This window comes from Lytechinus variegatus, chromosome 13, assembly GCF_018143015.1.
Source record: "Lytechinus variegatus isolate NC3 chromosome 13, Lvar_3.0, whole genome shotgun sequence".
Lineage (NCBI taxonomy): Eukaryota > Metazoa > Echinodermata > Echinoidea > Temnopleuroida > Toxopneustidae > Lytechinus > Lytechinus variegatus.
The window spans coordinates 16,453,110-16,463,498 of record NC_054752.1 but is presented as its reverse complement, the minus strand read 5'-3'; the positions used below and the strand labels follow the sequence as shown (position 1 = coordinate 16,463,498).

The following is a 10,389-nucleotide window of genomic DNA, read 5'->3' as shown; positions in this document are numbered from 1 at the left end:
TAATTAAAGGGAAGGAAACAGCTGGGGCCGGCGGCGGATTGAAGTGCCCCTTAACGTGCCCACACACACAATCTTAAAACATAGAAAATTCGATTTACCTACAGTTGCGTAATGAGCCAAAAAACTGAGGGGGCTAGAATATAATAGGACCTATATCTCGATCGTATCGTGTAAAATCAAGCTGCAAATGATTTTGACAGTTTTCAAACGAAAATCACATTTTGTGATATATTTTGACATAATATTCAGAAAATTATGTCATATTTTTATAACCCTTCTCCCTTTCCTTCTCCTTTTTCCTTTTTTTTCCTTGGTAGTAAAAAAAGGGCCAGCAGGCCCCCAATATGCATGTATATGCACAGGGGCGGATCCAGGATTTTCCAAAAGAAGGCCAAGCCCCCCCCCCCCAAAAAAAGGTTTTCAATCACAAATTAAGGCTATTTCGTACCCGAAAAAAATTGACAAGCAAAAAAAAGGTCAGATTTCATAAGAGCGGAAAACACCTCTGTTTTAATGGCAATTTTTACATTACAAATTTAAAATTTGCTTCTAAAAAGAGGGGGGCACGTGCCCCCTGTGCCCACCCCCCCCCCCCCCTGGATCCGAGCCTGCCACTGCTTATCTACCCCACTCTGTTTTTTCCTATAAAGTAACGTCTAAAAATGAGAATATATATATATATATATATTATATAGGCCTATTGTTGTCTTGTTTCAAAGGGCATACACTCGATCGTTAACACATAAATGGGTAAAAGGGGCACAGCTATACAGTGCGTATAAAAAAAGGGACAGTTTTGAAAAGTCTATAAAAAGTTTGTTTCAAAATATTATACCTATATTTTGATGTTAATAGATGCTCTTAGATCTTATCTTTGAAATGCCATTGAAAAAAATAAATTTTGTTCATGCTTGAGCGAACACGGGACGTTTTTGTCGGGGGTTCAAAAAGAGGCTTGCGCCAAAATAGCAGAAATGAGAAATTTGATGATTAGAGTTTTGGCTAATCAGAAGACTTTCTCTCAATTTTTTTCATTATCTTTGCCATTATTTTCGAATTATGCTGTCAAATTTCATTTACAAACTTCTTTATTTGTCTGAACTATTTTGTTTTTCATTTAAGCTTCTTTTACCTTTGAATTTTCCTTCATAAAATAATTAAGAAAAGTAGAACTTTGTCAACCCAAGTAAGAAGTCTGCTGATTAGCAAGTCCGCCCATCATATTTATAATTTTATGCCATTTTGGCGCAAGCCTCCTTTTAAACCCCAAACAACAACATTCTGTGTTCGGTGAGTCATGAACTAAACTAAATTATTTTAATGGCATTTGAAGGATAAGACTTCAGAGCACCTATTGACACCAAAATATAGAGATCATAATTTGAAACAAAAATTTTTATAGACTTTTCAAATCTGTCCTGTTTTTTTATACGCACTGTATAGCACGTTCGTGAGCTCGGGGCACTTTTCTTTGTTAAAAGGGGCACTGATAAGGGAAAGGGCACCTATAAGAAGGCAAAGGGGTACAGACTACAGAGCACGTTCGTGAGGGACAGTTTCCTTGGGTAAAAGGGCACTGATACGAGAAACGGCATCTTTGAGAAATTTCTAACGGCATTAAACGGGTGTGAAAGGGGCACAGAACGGCACTGATTCGAGAAACGGCACTTGCAAGAACGCAAGGGGCAATTGCTTATATATAAAACGGCCCCTTCTCAAGTGAAAGGGGCACAGAACACATTCGAGAGGGTGCATTTTGGGGGTATACAAGAAGGGGCACTTAATTGGCCTAAAACAGGTCCTCCTCAGGTGAAAGGGGCACAGTACACGTTCGTGAGGGGGTAATTTTCTTGCGTAACAAAGGGCACTTTTTCAGTGCTTCAAAAAGTGGGGGCACAGGATCGCTGCCCCTGGAAGGAAAAGAAAGTAAAGGGAGAGAGGAAGAAATAAAGAAAAGAGAGATCAAATGATGAGAGAAGGAAAAGGGCAGAGGCGTCGATCCATGGGGGAGGGGGCGATCGCCCCACCAATGAAAATATTGGGGGACAAACATATCGTTTTGACCCCCCCCCCCCAATAATTCCGCATGTCCAAAAATAAAATAACTAGATTGTAATGTTACACAGGAATCAGCAAGCGAGATTGACATTCACAACTTGTTCTTTTTTTTAATCATGCTCAAAATGTCCGCTTTTCAAATCGGAATATAAAAATTTTCAGCTCGCGCTTCGCGCTTGCATCATTTCTTAGTGAAAACCCCAAAACCCATACTTTTCGTAATCAAATAGCTGAAATCGTTTTCAGTTCTAAACCCCAAAAGAAATCCCGCTTTGATTCCTGTTCTTTATTAAAATATCCATTAAACTGTCATTTTTGTCAGATCGAATTGTCAAAATTTTAAGCTCGCGCTTCACGCTCGCATAGATATACATCTTAATCATTGGTAACAAAAATGCTTAGAATATCAAGGTTTCAGGTCAGTATATAAATAAATTTCAGCTCGCTCTCGGCATTCTCATTATCTGTTAGTGAGATACCTAATCCTCCTCATGAGTTACTACAAACAGTCCTTAACAGGTACCTTTTTCCTGTTTCCAGGTCAGTATACTCTGTATCTGTTTGCGTTTTTTACAGTGTGAAAATAAAATTTATCTATCTATCTATCTATACTAAAAAACTTCCGCTAGCGCTTCACGCGCTCGCATATTAATTTGTTTGTGAGATATGTGTCTCTCTCATATATATATATACATGTATATATAAAAGGTTATCATCCACAAATTATACATAGGAATAAGAATTGACAAGCAAAAAAAAAGGGTTTACAACAAAAAAAATTAGGGGGGATCGTCCCCCACCTAAAATTTAGGGGGACGATTCCACTCCCACTTCCGCCGCCTATCATTAAGGGGGTCCACCAGTATCGAGATGTACAGCATTTTGGGCATTTTTATCAGAAAAAAATGCGATTTTTAATCGATATTCATTTTCCTTTCTGATAATGGAACAAATAGAATTACGAAGAGAGGCCTCAATCTAGTGACTAGTCTCACTAATTCAGACTCTGTATTTATATGCACTATGCGAATTGCGAAAACCAAGGGTCTGTTCCACTATGACCCCCCCCCCCCCCCCTCCCGACACAATCAAATGAAGCTAGCTAGGGAAGTAAAAAAGAGAAAGTAACAAATAGGTCACTGTAAGACAGCGGACAAAAGAAAAATAATTACATTGACTGTCGATCCAGGAGCAGAGGCAGTTAGCGTACTATGGAGGGGGCAGGGGGAGGCAGACTTCCCCCTCCCCTGACGAGTCGCAACCCATGCAAGGGATGTATCTCTGCCCCCCTGACGAGTCGCAACCCATGCAAGGGACGTATCTCTGCCCCCCTGACGAGTTTGATTTTTTTTTTATTATTATTTTAGGTACGCTACTGGGCAGAGGAATGAGTATATATATATACAGGGATTACAGGCCGGTTTATTTTCAATTGGTCTTATGCCAGTTCGTCCAATTACCAACTTGTATACTATGTAATTGCCATTTCGTCCACTCACCATTTCGTCTAGTAACCAGTTGGTCCATTAGCCATTTACCATTTGATCAAAACAACGTCTAATATACTAATTGTTATTTGGGCGAAATGAAATATATTAGACCAACTGGTTATGAGACGAAATGGTCATAGACGAACTGGTGATTAGACGAAATGATGATTGTACCAAGTGGTTGTTAGACAAGAATTCACTGTTCAACATAATATTTATGATAAATCATATGCAAGTATGAACATGATGATTAAGGATGGAGTAATTAAAATGATCTGTCGTTTGTAATGACAAAAATGAAAAAAAAATCATAATTATCATTATTGTCGTATTAATTGTCTTATATGCACATGACGGCCGTCGTTTGTAGTTTCAGAAATTGTTAAAAACAGATGAATGGAAAATGACAAAAAGACAAAAATGAATAATATCACATGTTTATGTTTTTTAAAATGGCATTATGTATTCCAAATCCCCCAGCCCCCCCCCCCCCTCAAGCAAGCACATATTAGGATGTCCCCCGTATGGTTTTGAATATCACTTCATTTTTGTGATTTACGATAACTAGTGAAGAACACAAAAGAGAAATGATAATTTTACATTTCAAAGAGTGTTCAAAAGGGTAAAACGATAGGAGTCGTCAAAATTGATGATTTGCAGGTATAATTATAAAAAAATCAGCTAGCACTTAGAACTTTATTGATCTATATAGAAGACCTCCCTAGTTTTGTGGTAGAAATAAAGCTAACATATAAAACTTCAGTCTTAAGGAGTACCCCCCCCCCTGATCCTCCCAACTGGCGTACAGATAATGATGAGGGGGCGCTTTGGGTCATTACCCCCAGACCATAAGGTGCCGTGGCCGAGTGGTCTAAGGCGCCTGGCTATAGTCCGGGGTTCGATCCCCGGCCGCGGCACCTATGCCCGTGAGCAAAGCATTTAATCTACAAAGCTCTCATATCTTGCTTTCTAATAAATGGAAATGCTATATGCATTATTGGTAACTAAGTGTGAACTTGTTTGAGAAAAATCACTCGAAAAGTCACTTTGAAATTCAATGTGCAACGTGACCTATAGCTATAATACTGTACTGCAGACCCTCTCGTTCAGATTTGAACTTGCAAGTTTGGTGTATATTAGCCTTTGTGTGGAGCATGGGTGTCGATCGGTTTTCTTGGTTGGGGGGGATGATTGACACAAACGTTCCTGTGGATGGGGATCTTTCAACATTACCCCCACTAAAATCACAAGTTAGGACATTTGGGATAGGTTGATATGCATGGTGTTCTTTGAAATTCCTTCATTGTTGGAGTGTACTGTACTTATACAATTTTTTTTGAAAATTCAATTTGTGTTACAAGTAAGCCTATTCTAAACTCATGCGAAAGAAAAAAATGACAAAAATTGTCTGGACCATGTACATAGTGATATGTTTTTTTGAGCATGATGTATACACAGGGGCGTCGATCCATTTTTCAGATGGGGGGGGGGCAAAATCATGAATCAACGTTCCAATGGCACTCGATCACACAAAACGAACAAACTCACCCACAACCCCCCCCCACACACACAAAGGCTTATATATATATTGATTAATTGGAAAGAGACACATTTCTCGCCCTCACCAACTATGCGAGCGCGAAGCGCGAGCTGATTTTTTTTAGTATGACATGAAAACAGGAAAAATTTAACTGTTTAGGTTTGTTTGTAGTAACTCATGAGGAGGATAGATTTATGTATCTCACTAGAGAGCGAGCTGAAATTTCTTTATATTCTGGCCTGAAAGCTTGATATTCTAATCATTTTTGGTACCAATGATTAAGATGGGTATCTAGAAGAACAATAGATGCGAGCGCAAAGTGCGAGCTGAAAATTTTGATATTTCGATCTGGAAAAAAAAAGGTTTAATGGAGGCTTTTAATAAAGAACAAGATTATGTCCAACAAAAGATTATTGCAAATCGAAGCGGGAGTTCTTTTGAGGTTCAGAACTGAAAACAGGACATTCTATTCACCTATTTAATCATGAAAAGTATGGGGTTTTGTACAGAAATGATGCGAGCGCGAAGCGCGAGCTGAAAAATTTTATTATCCAATCTGAAAAGCAGACATTTTGAGCACGATTTTAAATCAAAATCGAGTTGGTATCTCAATCTCGCTTGCTGATTTCAGTGTAGCATTACAATCTTATGTTATTTTTTAGCTGCACATGCGGAATTATGGGGGGGGGGGCAAAACGATATGTTTGCCCCCCTCCCATATTTTCATTGGTGGGGTGGTCGCCCCCCTGCCCCCCCCCCCCTAGGATCGACGCCTCTGTGTATACAACTTCTCTCTTAAATCTAACCCGACTGGCAATATCTTTTTTCTTCTTAATGCATGATGATAAAATGCAGATTCGGACCAATTAAGACTAGCACAAATTACAAACTGTGTGGCTTCTCGATCGCCATCGGGCTTACCGTCAGACGATTTATCTTGCCACCCTTTTACTCCCGTTTATTTTTCCACTCTTTTGAATTAATTGATTTATTAAAATTAATTTATTCACCACTGATGGGATGGAACACCCTATCAACAAAAGTTGTTTTTCGTTGGGGTCCTATTATGTCATGTGTTAAAAAACATCATATACATAAACATTTTTTTCTTTTCATCTTGAACCTCCACCCATCTGTTTAATACTAGTCCTGAAAAGGAATGTTTTTATTCAATAACAATATACACAAATTGCGAGGGAAACAAACTGATTGATGGCATACTATAATCATCACTATAATCATCATGATCAAACTTTTCATTTTTTCATCATCATTATTATAATTTTTCTACCCTAAATTATTGGGGGGGATGATAATACAGGCCATCCCCCCACTTGAAATATTAGGGGGGATATATCCCCCATCCCCCCGTGATCGACACCCATGGTGTGGAGACCCACTTATTGATCAAAGTTTTAATCAGAGTCATGTGCCTGCAGACACAAGCGTACCTAAGGGGGGCAGGGGGTAGACTCCTCCTGACGAGTCACAACCCATGTAAGGGACGTATCCCTGCCCCCCCCCCACGAGTCACAACTGATCCTGAAGAGCCACAAGTGGTGCCCATCTTTGAACTTGAAGACTTTTTTTTTTGCTTGTCAATTTTTTTGGGGGGACGAATTTGCCCCCCCCCCCCCCGGCTTTGGAAAATCCTAGGTACGCCACTGCCCGCAGACTACCCCAAACAAGGAGAAAAGAAAAAGGGTTAAATGCGATATTATCAGCGTAGCAAATTTGAAACAGGGGGGGGGGGTGGGAGCATGGCCCTGGGAAGCGGGAGTGCGGGGTGTGCTGAAGCACCCCCAAGATTTTCCTTTAATTGGGGTGCAGCGTTTAAAAACTTTCCATAGGCAGCAAAATTGAGAAATATAACCCAAATGACCTATATTGTTACAGAAACTTTTATTCTATCATTATTTATCTTTTTATTTTGATCAATTTCCCAGGGCCCGGTGGGCCAGGGAAAATGGCACGTTTCCTATCGACAAGGGCACTATCTTAAAAGGGGAAAATAATGACTTGTCTACCCTCTTACATGTGTAACAGGTCAAAATGAACTTTTTATTGAAAATTCATATATTTTCATTACTCTTAATCATTTGTTTGTAAGTAATAGATGCCTTCACAGGAAGTGCACAGGAAGTAGTACAAAGAAGAAATGTTTAACAATCTTCATGCTTTTTAAGAAGTATGATTCACACTCGTTCTGGGTAAGAGTGATGCTAAATGGTCTTTGGGTCAAAACATCATATTCCAGAGCTATGAGCTTCTATGACGTAGATCATTATGGTCAAGGCTTAACAAACTGGAAAGTGATAACTGCATAAAAGGGAGAGAGGATTTTACTCCAATTCACTCCTGCACTGCACCCCATTCATGGGGCAGGCAGAGAGGCTTCTTCATTTTTGGGTCAGAATTATAGGTAAGATATTTATCATATTTTGCCAATTCTGTTAGTTTTAAACAATAGTTTATAAAGTTAGTTAACAATGTATCTTCTATTGTTCGGAATAAGAGGTTAGGTTATATTAAAGTGCTATCTATGCTAGCATAGCATATTTGTCTTATTCTAAGGGGTTTTGTGAATTAAATAATTAATTAGTTGTGCATCTGTCTTTGTTACTTCAGATGATTTTTTGTGATATTTTATATTAATTACTTGTACTTGTATACTTGATTGTAGTATGTAGTTATAAACATAAAATGTGTTCGGTTCTAATCGTAAAGTAAAACGATTTAGTAAAATGATCTTTAGAGTTGAAGATTTTGGTTATTGAATTGTAAATTCAATGTTTCAGTTTTGTGTTTTCAGAGTAAAGGGTCACAATAATTGTTTACTATGTGTAATAATTGTTACTTTCCTTTTAAAGGTATTTGACATGACATTCGTGTAGCGGGTGAGGCTATCACGAGAGGAAATATGGTCCTCTAGGCCAGATTGCCAGGGTGAGTGGTTATCATTTATAAACCACTGTATTTCAATGCTAATTTGTTGGCATATTTTAATTATTGTTTGGTAAATTTCACTTAATGGATGTATTTCATTTATTTGTTGGAAGAGTTATCCATAACGATGGAGGAACTGAATTTGTGATTAGAGATGAGTTGAATTCAGGCAATATTGAATAAGTTTTAATGAATGGAAATAGACATGTTTATCATTTATTATTACGAGTCTACTTGACGTCATATTGATGAATGTTTTATCTTAGAGTCATAAGCAAATATGTGTATATTTCTATTTTGTGCATTTTTCAAACATCTATCATCATTCTAGTTAATTGTTTTATTCTCATTGGTTCTTGCAGGTTTTTTTTATTTCTTTATCTTTTGTTCCTGTACTTGGAAATTTTGGAATTTTGTATATAACGACTCATCGATATTAATCGAACCGAAACACAAGGAATGGTGTCGTGTGTCATCTTTCTACCATCAGTTTCCGCGTGTTACAAGTGGCGTTGTCAGCAGGATCGATGTTCGTCGTTGGATACACAACCAAGTTCAAATCCTGACAATCTGAGGAGCTCATCCGTCTGTTGGACATCTTGAATTTGTAAATATGAACGTAGCTTTAAGATGTATTCGTGTGTGTCCGGGGTGTGTGTGCATAGTGTGAATGTTGTAGCCAAAATGTAGTTTGTTTGAAAGTAATATGAGGCTACAATGTATTTGATAGGGATTTATACTAGTGGGAAGGTATTTTATGAGATACCCTGTAAGAGTTTTCAGATCAAATGGCTTTGGTCAAGGGAATACTGAGTACTGTTGAAGGTTAATTTTGTGTTGTCATGGTAATGCTGTGTTTTGGAATAGTCCATGCCCCCTTTCTTATGTAATTTTGGCTGGTTGGATGGGAACCACACATTGGGGTGTAGGAGGCCAGAGACACCAGTATTTTATATGTTGATAGGAGGGAGTACAGTATGTGCAGAGAAGCTCTGGGTTTGGCAAACATGATTAACTAAGAATAGTTGAGGCGTTTCTTTGTCTGATACTGGCTTTTTAATTTTTGTTTTGGATCTTGATTAATATTCGGTTTAATTAAGTTATGGTGTGAATTAATGTTAATTGTTTGATCCAGAATGTGTATTTGATAGTTTGAGGGGCTACTTTTGAAAAAGTAGGGGAGCCCACATGTTGATGAAAGTGTTTTACTTTCATGTGTTTGTGTGTTATAATGGTTATCATATTGTAATATGCTGATCTTTCTGATTTGTAACTGGGATTTGGCTAGGAGTACTGCTAGGTTTAGTCAGGATAAAGTATCAATGTTAATTTCGAGAACCTCAATCTGAGACCGGGATTGCATTAGAGGGATACTGGAGTGACTATTGGGCAGTATATAAGGTTTTTCTCTTTACCTTTGTTTTTCTGTTAACCTTCGAGGCCGGAAAGAACGCAGTGGTAGTTGAGAGAATTAGTCATAAGTCATGAGATATTTCAGTATGTTATATTGGTGAACCATTGTTCCATTGGAAATTGCTAAGATTTGGGGAAACATCTAGTAATTGTTATTTGTTTATTGTTTTGTAATTCTTTAAAAGTTTGAATCAGCTTGAAGTATAAGTAGGTATATTTTTGGGAGGTTTAAGGATGACATTGTAGTGATTGATTACTTGCTATAATTATAATGATCTGTTATTCGTTGAGATACATGGATTGTGAAGGTTTATGTCGATAACTAAACAATTGATATAAACTCTGGCGCTGTTAGGATCAGTTAGGAAACACTTGGAATGTTAATGCTAGGAACCTCAACATGAGACTAGCATTACATAATAAGGAGTGTACTTGAAAACTAAAACAGTTGAGTTTTTGTACTAGTTATGTTTTCTGTGTTTATTCTCGTCACGAGACCAGGAAGTTCGTATTAGTGGTGCGGGTTCGCCAATACCGTGTTATTGCCGAGATTTCTATATTCTGTATCGGGTGATAACTTGCTTTTATATGTATTTAGTGTCATGATCAATAATGTAAATTGGTTTGTTCTGTAATTGGGAACAAGTATCTCCGAGTAGTGTTATCTAAAGTAGCTAGGACTTTAATTTGTAATAATTTTGGTATAGTGAGTGCCGGGACGTCACTCAATTAAGTAGGGGAGTATGTAACAGGTCAAAATAAACTTTTTATTGAAAATTCATCATCATTCTAGTTAATTGTTTTATTCTCATTGGTTCTTGCAGGTTTTTTTTATTTTCTTTATCTTTTGTTCCTGTACTTGGAAATTTTGGAATTTTGTATATAACGACTCATCGATATTAATCGAACCGAAACACAACTTGGGAATGGTGTCGTGTGTCA

At 37.8% G+C, this 10,389-nt stretch overlaps 1 long non-coding RNA gene across 1 annotated transcript; it reads left to right on the top strand.

Annotated features, from left to right (window-relative positions):
* Nucleotides 1-7,401: 7,401 nt before the first annotated feature.
* Nucleotides 7,402-8,635, top strand: LOC121426813. Its single transcript, XR_005971632.1, has 3 exons — nucleotides 7,402-7,510; nucleotides 7,959-8,034; nucleotides 8,397-8,635. It is a non-coding gene; the product is annotated as an uncharacterized LOC121426813 (long non-coding RNA).
* Nucleotides 8,636-10,389: the final 1,754 nt, after the last annotated feature.